Source organism: Nyctereutes procyonoides, unplaced genomic scaffold, assembly GCF_905146905.1.
Source record: "Nyctereutes procyonoides isolate TBG_1078 unplaced genomic scaffold, NYPRO_anot_genome, whole genome shotgun sequence".
Lineage (NCBI taxonomy): Eukaryota > Metazoa > Chordata > Mammalia > Carnivora > Canidae > Nyctereutes > Nyctereutes procyonoides.
Genome location: NW_026575140.1, coordinates 52,567,427 through 52,577,287, shown reverse-complemented (window position 1 = coordinate 52,577,287; position 9,861 = coordinate 52,567,427). Strand labels below are relative to the sequence as shown.

The 9,861-nt window shown below is 44.4% G+C and overlaps 1 long non-coding RNA gene across 1 annotated transcript; it reads left to right on the top strand.

Moving 5' to 3' along the window:
- Positions 1–6,904: 6,904 nt before the first annotated feature.
- Positions 6,905–9,124, top strand: LOC129496592 (uncharacterized). Its single transcript, XR_008661820.1, has 3 exons — positions 6,905–6,972; positions 7,634–7,716; positions 8,906–9,124. It is a non-coding gene; the product is annotated as an uncharacterized LOC129496592 (long non-coding RNA).
- Positions 9,125–9,861: the final 737 nt, after the last annotated feature.

Genomic DNA, 9,861 nt, shown 5'->3' with positions numbered 1-9,861 from the left:
GTGCATTCAGGCTGCTATAACAAATTACCACTAATAGCTTATAAACGAACTTCATTTCTCATGGATCTGGAAGCTGGGAAGTCTAGGATCATGGTACTGCAAAATTTGGTCTTTGGCAAGGGCTTGCATCCTAGCTGTCCATCTTCTCACCATAATTGCACATGGTGGGAGGGGCTAGGGAGCTCTGGGGATGGGGCTCTTTTATAAAGGCACTAATCCCATTCACAAGGGTTCCACTCTCACAAACTCATCACCTCCCAAAGGCCTTATGTCCTAATACCATCACACTGGGGGTTAGTATTTAAACATATAAATTCTGGGGACGCAAACATCCTCCAGCAAGGTTCCATAAATTTTTTTGGTACAGGATCAGATAGTAAACATTTTAGGGACACCTGGGTGGCTCAGTGGTTGAGCATCTACCTTGGGCTCAGGGCATGATCTTGGGGTCCTGGGATCGAGTCCTGAATCGGGCTTCCCGCAGGGACCCTGCTTCTCCCTCTGCCTGTCTCTGCCTCTCTCTCTGTGTCTCTCATGAATAACACATACAATCTTAAAAAAAAAAAGTAAACATTTTAGGCTTTCCAAAAAAGGAGCATATATGTTACAATTCCATTTGTATAAAGCTCAAAAACAGGCAAAACTAATTTATGGTGATAAAGGTCAAAATAGTGATTATCAGAGAGGAATAATCAGGCAGGTTTCTCGACTGCAGCTGAGGTTTTCTTTTGTGATCTGGGTGGTAGCTAATCAGGTATGTTCACTTTATAAAAACTCACCGATTGTACCATACATTTGCTATATTTCTAGAGAACAGTTTTTAAGATTTCTAATCTGGGGTCAGTTAAGAGACAGCATCATTCGCTGGGTAAGTGCATGGATTCTGTAGCCAGATTGCTGCTTCTAAATCTTAGTTCTATCATTAGCTGTGTGTATTTGGGTAGGTGGTTTCACTTCTCTGTTCTTTAGCCTTCCTTGTAGTATTGCTGTAAGAATTATGAATTAATCCCCATAAAGCCACTTGGAACGATGCCGGCATGCCCTAAGCACTCAATAAATGTTAACTAGCATGACTGTGGCCAACAGCATTTTTTGCTTTGGGTCTTACACTCCAGCCTGTTAAGATGTTTATAAACTCTTGATTCTGCTCTGTATCATGTTTACTTTTAGATTAAGTCTTGGACCAGAAAGACAAAGAGGTCTTTCTAACTCACATGTGGTCCAGCCCGGCTCACCAGGAACACGATTCTGGAGAAGAGCCTGGAAAGGAAGGCTTGTAGTCATAAATAAGGTCAATATCCCTTGTCTTATTTAGGATGGATACACTGCCTGTGAAAAGTGGCAGAATCCATAGGTGCTAGTTGAAGACTCTGAGATCTGAGATTCCAAACAAATATATCTTTCCATTCTGAATGAATCATTTTTTATAGGAAACTGAAGAGGCTTTGTGGACAGGTGTATGGAGAATATATATGCTTGCCTCTTCATCCAGCCTAGGGTCCTGTATCTAGAGAGTGGCCTAGTCAGGATCCCTCGACCTCTAGGAACTTTATAAGGTATAATCCTGCTCACCCACTTTAGCTCTTTTCCTGGAAAAGAGGCTGAAAATAAATAAAGACAAAAATAAACAAATATATATATATATATATACCCTCTATCTTTAGTTTCTATAAATGAAAACCATACCAACAGTCACAATGTTCCATGACTTAAAAAAAAATGAAGCAAATAGCTTTTTCCCCTGACTATAAATATTTTCTGTTTAGTCATTTAACAGATTTTATTAAGTGCCTAATATACACTGCATAAAAGGCCAGTGAAAATCCACATTAAAGAAATCTTTTTGACTTTGTTCTTTATTTGAGGTGATGTTCCTTTAAAGTCTTTGACCACAGAATGGCAAAACCTTCTTCCTTTTTATCTCCCGCACCCCAATCATACCCATTCATATCACAGAACACACTTTGTGGGAAATGCTGAGTTAACCAGTTTTTTATTGCTGGGTAGTGAGGTTTTCCAATTCTTCGCTGCCATAAATAACACTGCGGTGAACATTCTTAAGCCACTGGCTTTGCACACATGTTAGATTCTCTCTTTAGGATAAATTCCTTGGGGTGGAATCATCGAACCAGAGGTTCTGTTCCTTTTTGTGCACACAATAGATCCTACGTTGGTTTTACAAATACTAGGTAATCACAGACTCATAAAACATCAGGGTTGGAAGGGACCCGAGTGAAGCACCATCCCAAGCCCTCCTGCAGCACCAGGCAGACCAGGACCGGAAGCCAGGTTAGTGCGTTTCTCATAGCTACTCACTTGGAGGAAAGACGTCCTGGAGGGAAGTTGGGGTGGCATCACTGGTAACCCCATCTGCATCTGCTGGCTCAAGCCACTTACCTCTCCTGCCTTGTGGGCTTTCTCTTTCAAGCCAGCGTGTCATATTTAAGCCACGGGAGTTTACCAAGAATAAAATGGCAAGGGAGCTGAGATCCAATGTGGCACCCACTCTTCCCCTTAAAGCACAGCCAAGATCTCAGAGAAGTGCCCAAAGGCACCTTGCATGTGCATGTACACATGTGCACAGGAGTGCACTCATGCAGGGATTGCTTTAGGGAGCTTAGGATGGGATGCACACATGATGCCATGTGAAAATTGATTTCCTTGCAGCACAGCTCTGACCTTGTGGCTTAGATCAGAAAGGATTGGGCAGGAAGTCGTGTGAATTAGTTCCCACACGTGCCCACTGCTTGTAATAGAACTGGCCTCCACTTGGGGAGGGTCTGTGTTTGCAAGATTGTTGGTAGGAGGTAGCGAGCAGCTCAGGTCACTGACCTGAGCAGCCTAGGGCAAGGGAGCAAACCAGAGACCAAGGAAACTCAGGGCAGATTCAGGAGCTGGGGCACCTGCCATCTGGCCCTTGGACAGGGACCAATGCATTCCTGGAGTCTCCCTGGTGTCCCTATCCATGGTGTATTTGATTTGAACAAACCCCAGCTTTCCTCAAGAGGGAAAAAGGGATGAGCCTCCTGAGATGCCTTTGACTTTAATTTGGGGAAAAATAACATCATATCCCTGTCCTAAGACACATGTCACCACATCAGAGCGATGTGAACTTAAAAGAGTTCTTGATGTCTCAGAGAAAGCCTTCCCACATCCTTCCACACCCGTCTGGTTCCTCTACCCTACCCTGACGTCTTCTACCCAATGACGGAGATATTATTAATGGGATGGGAAGTGGGCTGGCAAAGAAGTCTTCATCAGGGGCCACCAGAGCCGCCCTATGGAACCACCATCCAGGATCTCTTGGGGCTCTAGAGAGTCCTTGGATTTCAGGTTGGGGTTTGCCAGGAAAGGCAGTGCACCAGGGTTTAGGATATAGGAACTCTTTCTAGTCTACATGAGAGTCACACTGAGCCTGAGATCAGCTCTAGGGCTGGAGACAATGTCCTTATCTCTTCCTTCCATAGTACCTACCCCCAGCACTGCTTATGTATCATGGATTCCAAACAGGTTTGTTGAATGAAGAAGTGAATGATTCACTTCAAGTTGTGTAGGCTTTCTTGGTCCATTGGTGTGGACACACGTGTACGTGTGTTGACCTTAGTTTCCAGCCCTGATAGATACTGGAGGATTGCATGGTGAAGCAGGACAGGACATAGGATGCCTCTCCAAGGTTAGAACCCCTCTCCCTGGTGTCATAGACATGTGACCACTGCTGGTCCAGTAAAACCTCTCCTCCCCCTGCCCAACTCCCATCTCCTGACTTTACATGCGAGGAGAGGAGGTAGTGTCCCTGATAGGGACTGCAGTGTTGTTCCTCTGTTGAAGCCTGGGGAGGTGGGGAGGTGGCCCTAGACGTTCCAGGGAAATCCACATCCCCTCCCATAACTTCTGCTCTTCCTCTAATGGCTTCTAGAGAAGACTTTTTGCTGCTCCTTATAAACTGACTACCAGGGCCCTGGTGGTTTTAGGTTCTGGATTTAGCTTGTAAATGTAAATCCCGGGAGACCTCCTGCAAGGAGTTACCACCATTATCCTCAGTTATCCCATCTCTCAAATAGGTGTACCCACTGATCACCTCCTTGAATAAAAGGATGAATTTGGAAGGATTGTGTGTACTCTAGAGAATCCCTAGGCTCTGAGCTGCTGCACATCATGGGCATTGAGCCAGCAGGGCCTTTGAAGGCCTCCCAGCTCTGTTCTTTTCTTGTTTTATGAGCTGTAAATCATCAAAGATTCAGGCCTTGATCCTTTTAGACATTGCGACTCACCCTGTGTACCCCTACCCAGATCCCTCCTTTCTAATTTATGGATTTTTACGTAAAAAAAGGGCTATAAACAGACGTCTCTAAAATGAGGTTCCATTCTTTAAATCAAATTCCAGGCCAGCAGTATCACGTGGGTAAAGGATAATTCTCCCCTCCTGGTGAGGGGTCCCTATCAGAGGAGATTAAGCTTGTAATGTCGAATAAAGCTTGATCATTATGTCCTCTTCGCTGCCTCCCCACGTAATTTAAAAGCAACATAAGTTTCTTCTAGGTTTGAACAAAAATCCTTTCAATCTGATCTCTTGACTTAATCATCTTCGGTTAAAAGTGAAATTGGAGCAAATGACAAAAACAAAAACAGGTTGGTACACCAACAGTTCATGGGAAACCCAGGTCGGTACTTCCCCTGAGACATCTGGATGTGTGTGCATGTGTGTTCAGATAATAGTAGAGTCAGAAAAGTTCTTAGTTTCCTACTAATGTCCAGTGACTGGGGAAAAACATATTGAAAACTCCATATATTAAAAAGAAAACACTTTGGAACTAACGTCAAAATAGACTAGTTCCAGAGACATGAAATGTCTTATACTTTGTAAATGTCTTTGTAAATATCTTACATGCTTTGTAAATTAAGGAAAGATAAAATTATGTTGAATGAGAATAACACCTCAATTTATCATTTAATTCTATATTGTAGCCATATAAAGAAGAATGAGGTGGAAAGGGGGAATCTGAAAACAGGAGGAACATTCTAGAAGCCAGGGAGGGGAGGTGGAGAATGTGGGGAGAGAAAGAGAGGATGAGATAGGGACAGAGACTCATTCATTTATTCCCCATTTACTTAGCACCTATTGGATGGGAAGGTGGACCTGGGAACATGCATATTTGATCTAGAGAGTTCTAGGCTCCAAAGTGCCTCCCATCACAGGTGCTGGGATCATTCACCATGGGTTAATCTCCATGGCCTCTCCCCACTGAACCAGGGTAGATGGATAAAGAAATCAGCCCATAGATGAAGCAAGGATGGGACCTGAGGGCGGCAGAGGTGGGAGACAGACCCCTGAGAGGGATGTGCTAAGTCCGAAGGTGCTATGTGAAGAGTCTCTGGGCATCATCCCCTGTTAATAGGTACCCTCCCTGTGATTCTGATAGAATATATCCTGGGCTGAAAGTGAAGAAAGGCAGGACACCTGGGTAGCTTAGTGGTTGAGCGTGTGCCTTTGGCTCAGGTTGTGTTCCTGGGGTCCTGGGATTAAGTCCCACATTGGGCTCCCTGTAGAGAGCCTGCTTCTCCCTCTGTGTCTTTCATGAATAAATAAATAAAATCTTTAAAAAAAAAAAAAGAAAGTGAAGAAAGCCTCCTCCATTGGGTATTTTAAACCTCAGCTTCTTGCTTTAGGTTCCACGTTCTACAGAACCATTAAAGTTATAGATGGGGTCAGCTGTTATTATGAGGTTCTCCATACCACTGATAATGATAATTTTATGACTATTTCCCCCAGATTGCTTCCTTGGTGTGATACACTCTGTTCAGCCCTGCCCACAGACTTTGGCCCACTCTACAAATAACCACACCTCCATCTGTACCTTCAGGGGACGGTTCTTGTATACCTTAAGTCTTCCTTCTTAAGGCTTTGCCTCTCTCTGCCCAAGGGTTTTATCTCACTCTGGTGTGTTCTTAGCCTGTGCTGGAGCTGACCAGAAGCACCAGGGAGTGAATTGTTAGGAGAGTCACCAAAGCAGACAGATTGCTATAAGGTAGTGAAATGGCCCAACCTCCTTGCCTCCTGAATGGACAGTTTTGAGGTACCTTTCTTTCAGCCTTTAATAGGTCCCTGAGAGGATTGAGACCTGGTCACTCACCATGGATGGCGACACACTGGATCAAGTACTTGGGTTTTCTTCCCAGTCATGCTCTCCACACATCCTCACAGAGCCTCCCAGAATCACACCCAAATGAATTGTGCCCAAAGCCTTGTCTCAGGCTCTACTTAGGAGGGACCTAAACTAAGACACTTTTTCTTTTTTAAAAAATATGTCTCATATCCTTGTGTAAATTCTCCAATACAACCAAGATGTCTGCCAGTAAGAAAAAGGGGCGGGGGGGGGGGCTCAACAGAACCTTATCAAGAGTCAGGGAAAAAAGAAACAAACAAAACACAGCAAGGTGAAAAGCAAAGGGAAATTTAATAATAGCCTGACAAGCTCTCTCTCCACCATCCATCCACAGTTCTTATAATTCAGATGCCCACTTGATACCCGCCAAGCCAGTAGATTTCTTACATTTCATTATTAAAACAATTTATGAACATTTCCTTAAACTTGATCTGGGGTCCACCATTATTGTCCCCCCCCCTCCCCCGGCCGCATTTTGGTCTCTGCCATCAGGGGACACAGAACTTCCCACAGCCACAGGATGGCACCATTCACTTGCATCACATCCCCTAATGTTTGAATTTGGCTTTCCAGTTGACCACGTGCTTCCACACAGTGTCTTGTTTGAGCTGAGTAACCACCCCGTGATGCAGGCAGAACACATTGTTCTCTTCTGTGGTTAAGGACACAGAGGATGCCATCGAAAGATGAATGGATGAAGAAGATGTGGTTTATGTATACAATGGAATATTCCTCAGCCATTAGAAACGACAAATACCCACCATTTGCTTCAACGTGGATGGAACTGGAGGGTATTATGCTGAGTGAAGTAAGTCAATCGGAGAAGGACAAACAGTGTATGTTCTCATTCATTTGGGGAATATGAATAATAGTGAAAGGGAATATAAGGGAAGGGAGAAAAAATGTGTGGGAAATATCAGAACGGGAGACAGAACATAAAGACTCCTAACTCTGGGAAACGAACTAGGGGTGGTGGAAGGGGAGGAGGGCGGGGGGTGGGGGTGACTGGGTGACGGGCACTGAGGGGGACACTTGACGGGATGAGCACTGGGTGTTATTCTGTATGTTGGCAAATTGAACACCAATAAAAAAATAAATTTATTATTAAAAAAAAAAGGACACAGAGGATGGCGGGTGGCAAATAGTTTGACCTACATCACAAAACAAGGACATGCCATCCACAAGCCTACTATCCCTACATTCTCATTCCCAGGCCAGGATGCTTTCCACAACACTCCATTCTCCCTGCAAAGAGCAACTTTTACAAATCCATTCATTTACTTGTTCTTTCACCAGATGCTCAACAGTGATTTTTGATTTGGGTAATTCAAACTAACATTTCCCCCCTGAAACAGCCTATTCTCAGCCGGAAGGAGGCTCCATCCCAAATTGCTCTCAAGATACGTTTTTCCCTCCCTGTTAAATAGTTGACACCTTTTGTTATACAAATTCACCCCTTGTATTCCTAGTCCTTGCAGGCATTCCTGTTTACAAAGTGAGTTCCAGACTCTGGATTCCAGAGATGGCCAACCTGAGGAACCCCTTCTCACAGGTAAGACCCAATCCTCAAGCCTCCTCCTGCCTGGGCCAGGGGGCTGCCTGGGTGTCCCCCCCCGGCTCCTGCTCTCTGGCCCTCTCTGAAGCAATAGCCATTCCTGGAAATCCACTCGCAGCCTCCACCAACCTCTCAACAAGGAGTGTTTATGGCTGCAGCCCTGCAGCTGGGAACCATAAGGCATGAATGAACGTGTGTCCATATCTTGGAGCCGATTTTTGTCAGGAATGTACTAAACACTTCATAAATTAAGTCCTTGGCTGTCAAGCTACCTCTGATATTAGATTAGTCATTGCTAGCCATTCTCCATGCAAAACCCAGGGGACAGATGCACCGGATGGTGCCGGAGTCTTTCTTCCTTCCTTTCTTTTTTTTTTTTTTAAATGGAAAATGTGTGCAGAGGAATGAGTCACCCTGTCCATGCTATACAACTGCAGATGTACGCAATGGACATTCCTTCTGGTTTTCCCAACACCCTATCTTACTGTCCTTCTTCCAACACACTGTGTGTGCGGAGTGGCTATTGGTGGAGTGTGAGAGGCTGACCACCACCCCGGATGTTCTGGATTTCTCTCAGGTTTTGTGTGTGCTGGGCACCGTTGTCAAGGCTTTCTACATTTAGAGGAATTCAGTGCTTAGGATGATCTTATGAGGGAGGCGGCACTATAATTTTTCCCCATCTGACAGCCTAGTGAGCCAAAATACTTGTGTAACTTGTCCAATTGGGGTCACGTAATTAGTTCTTAGCAGAGCTGGGATTCATTAGGCATGCCATGCTCTGAGCCAGCACAGTGTTGTCCCTGCCCCACTACCTGTGTCAGACTCATAATCACAGTACTCTGCTGGCACATGGGCAGAAGATGCTGGGCTGGGGACACTAACCTGAGTTCTTGAGTGTCTACCCATTGGTTTATTAACCTTTTTAGCAGTTTTTTTTTTTAATATAATATATTTCATGTATTAAGTAATTCTATATTCCAATATATAAAGTGATTCGAAGAAGACCTTCTCTGGTTGACCAGGAGACAGGGGCACCGAATCCCGAGATCCCCTATGTCTTGAGGTGGCCCCTTTGAGACATTCTTAAAATCAGAATTCTTTCATGTATATTTAGAAGAGGTGCTGATGTTCAATGGGAAGAAGGGCAAAGAAGGGTGGTGATAGTGGGTTTTCTTCTATTTTCTAGAACTATTTGGCGCCAGCCACCAATCTGCATGAATCTCAATGTGTGACACTTAGTTAAATGACAGCAAAGGTTGAAACAAAATGTGTGGCGCCGGACCATGGAATGTGTCTGTGTCATTTGAACCACATGTGGAATGAGACTAGCTGGAAGGAAAAAAAAATGTTGGTAACTCAGGTATACTGTGTTTTTCTGAAATGATTTACTAAGAAAGGTACAGTGATAGATACATACGGTCTATGGACAGACAGCTGCTCTTAAAAGCTCTGACATTGAATTCTCCAGTATTCACTTTTGCCTGCAAGTGACAGGAATGTAAAATAAACTAGCCCAAGCAGAAAACAGGGATTTATTGACTTTTACAAGCAGGAAGCAGTGGTTGATCTGGCCTGGGCCCCATAAAGACCAGAGGCTCCAACGTTATATCTATTTCCCCTCAGCCTCTTTCCTGTTCTCTCTCCTTGGACAATGCTTCCCAGTGTGTACTAGCCAGTTGCCCTATCTTAGGGTGGTTGACCTGCACACACCTAGAGTAGGTGGCTACCGATTGCCCATTTTTCCTACATTAAGATCCTTGAGACAAGAATCAGACTCTCTCACTGAACTCCATCCAACAGGGAAGTCTTAGTGGGAACCTGTTTGGCTCAGACTGAGATACATGCCCAGATCTGAACGAGTCCCTAGAGCCAGTGGTTCTCCTGACTGACTCACCTGGGTCACACACTTGTCCCTGTGAGAGGGCAGTGGGTACCATGATTTCCATCCTGTCAGAAGCACAATAAGTAGGAAAGGAATGATCCCGCAAAGGAAAGGAGGCAACATCATATATTCTTTATAAATCTTGTAAAGACATTCTATGACTTGGGTCACAAAAGGACCTCATTCTCTAATTTATCAATTCATTTATTCATTCATAAAATCTCTGTGGATATTTATTGTGTTCTGTAGGCCCAGAGACC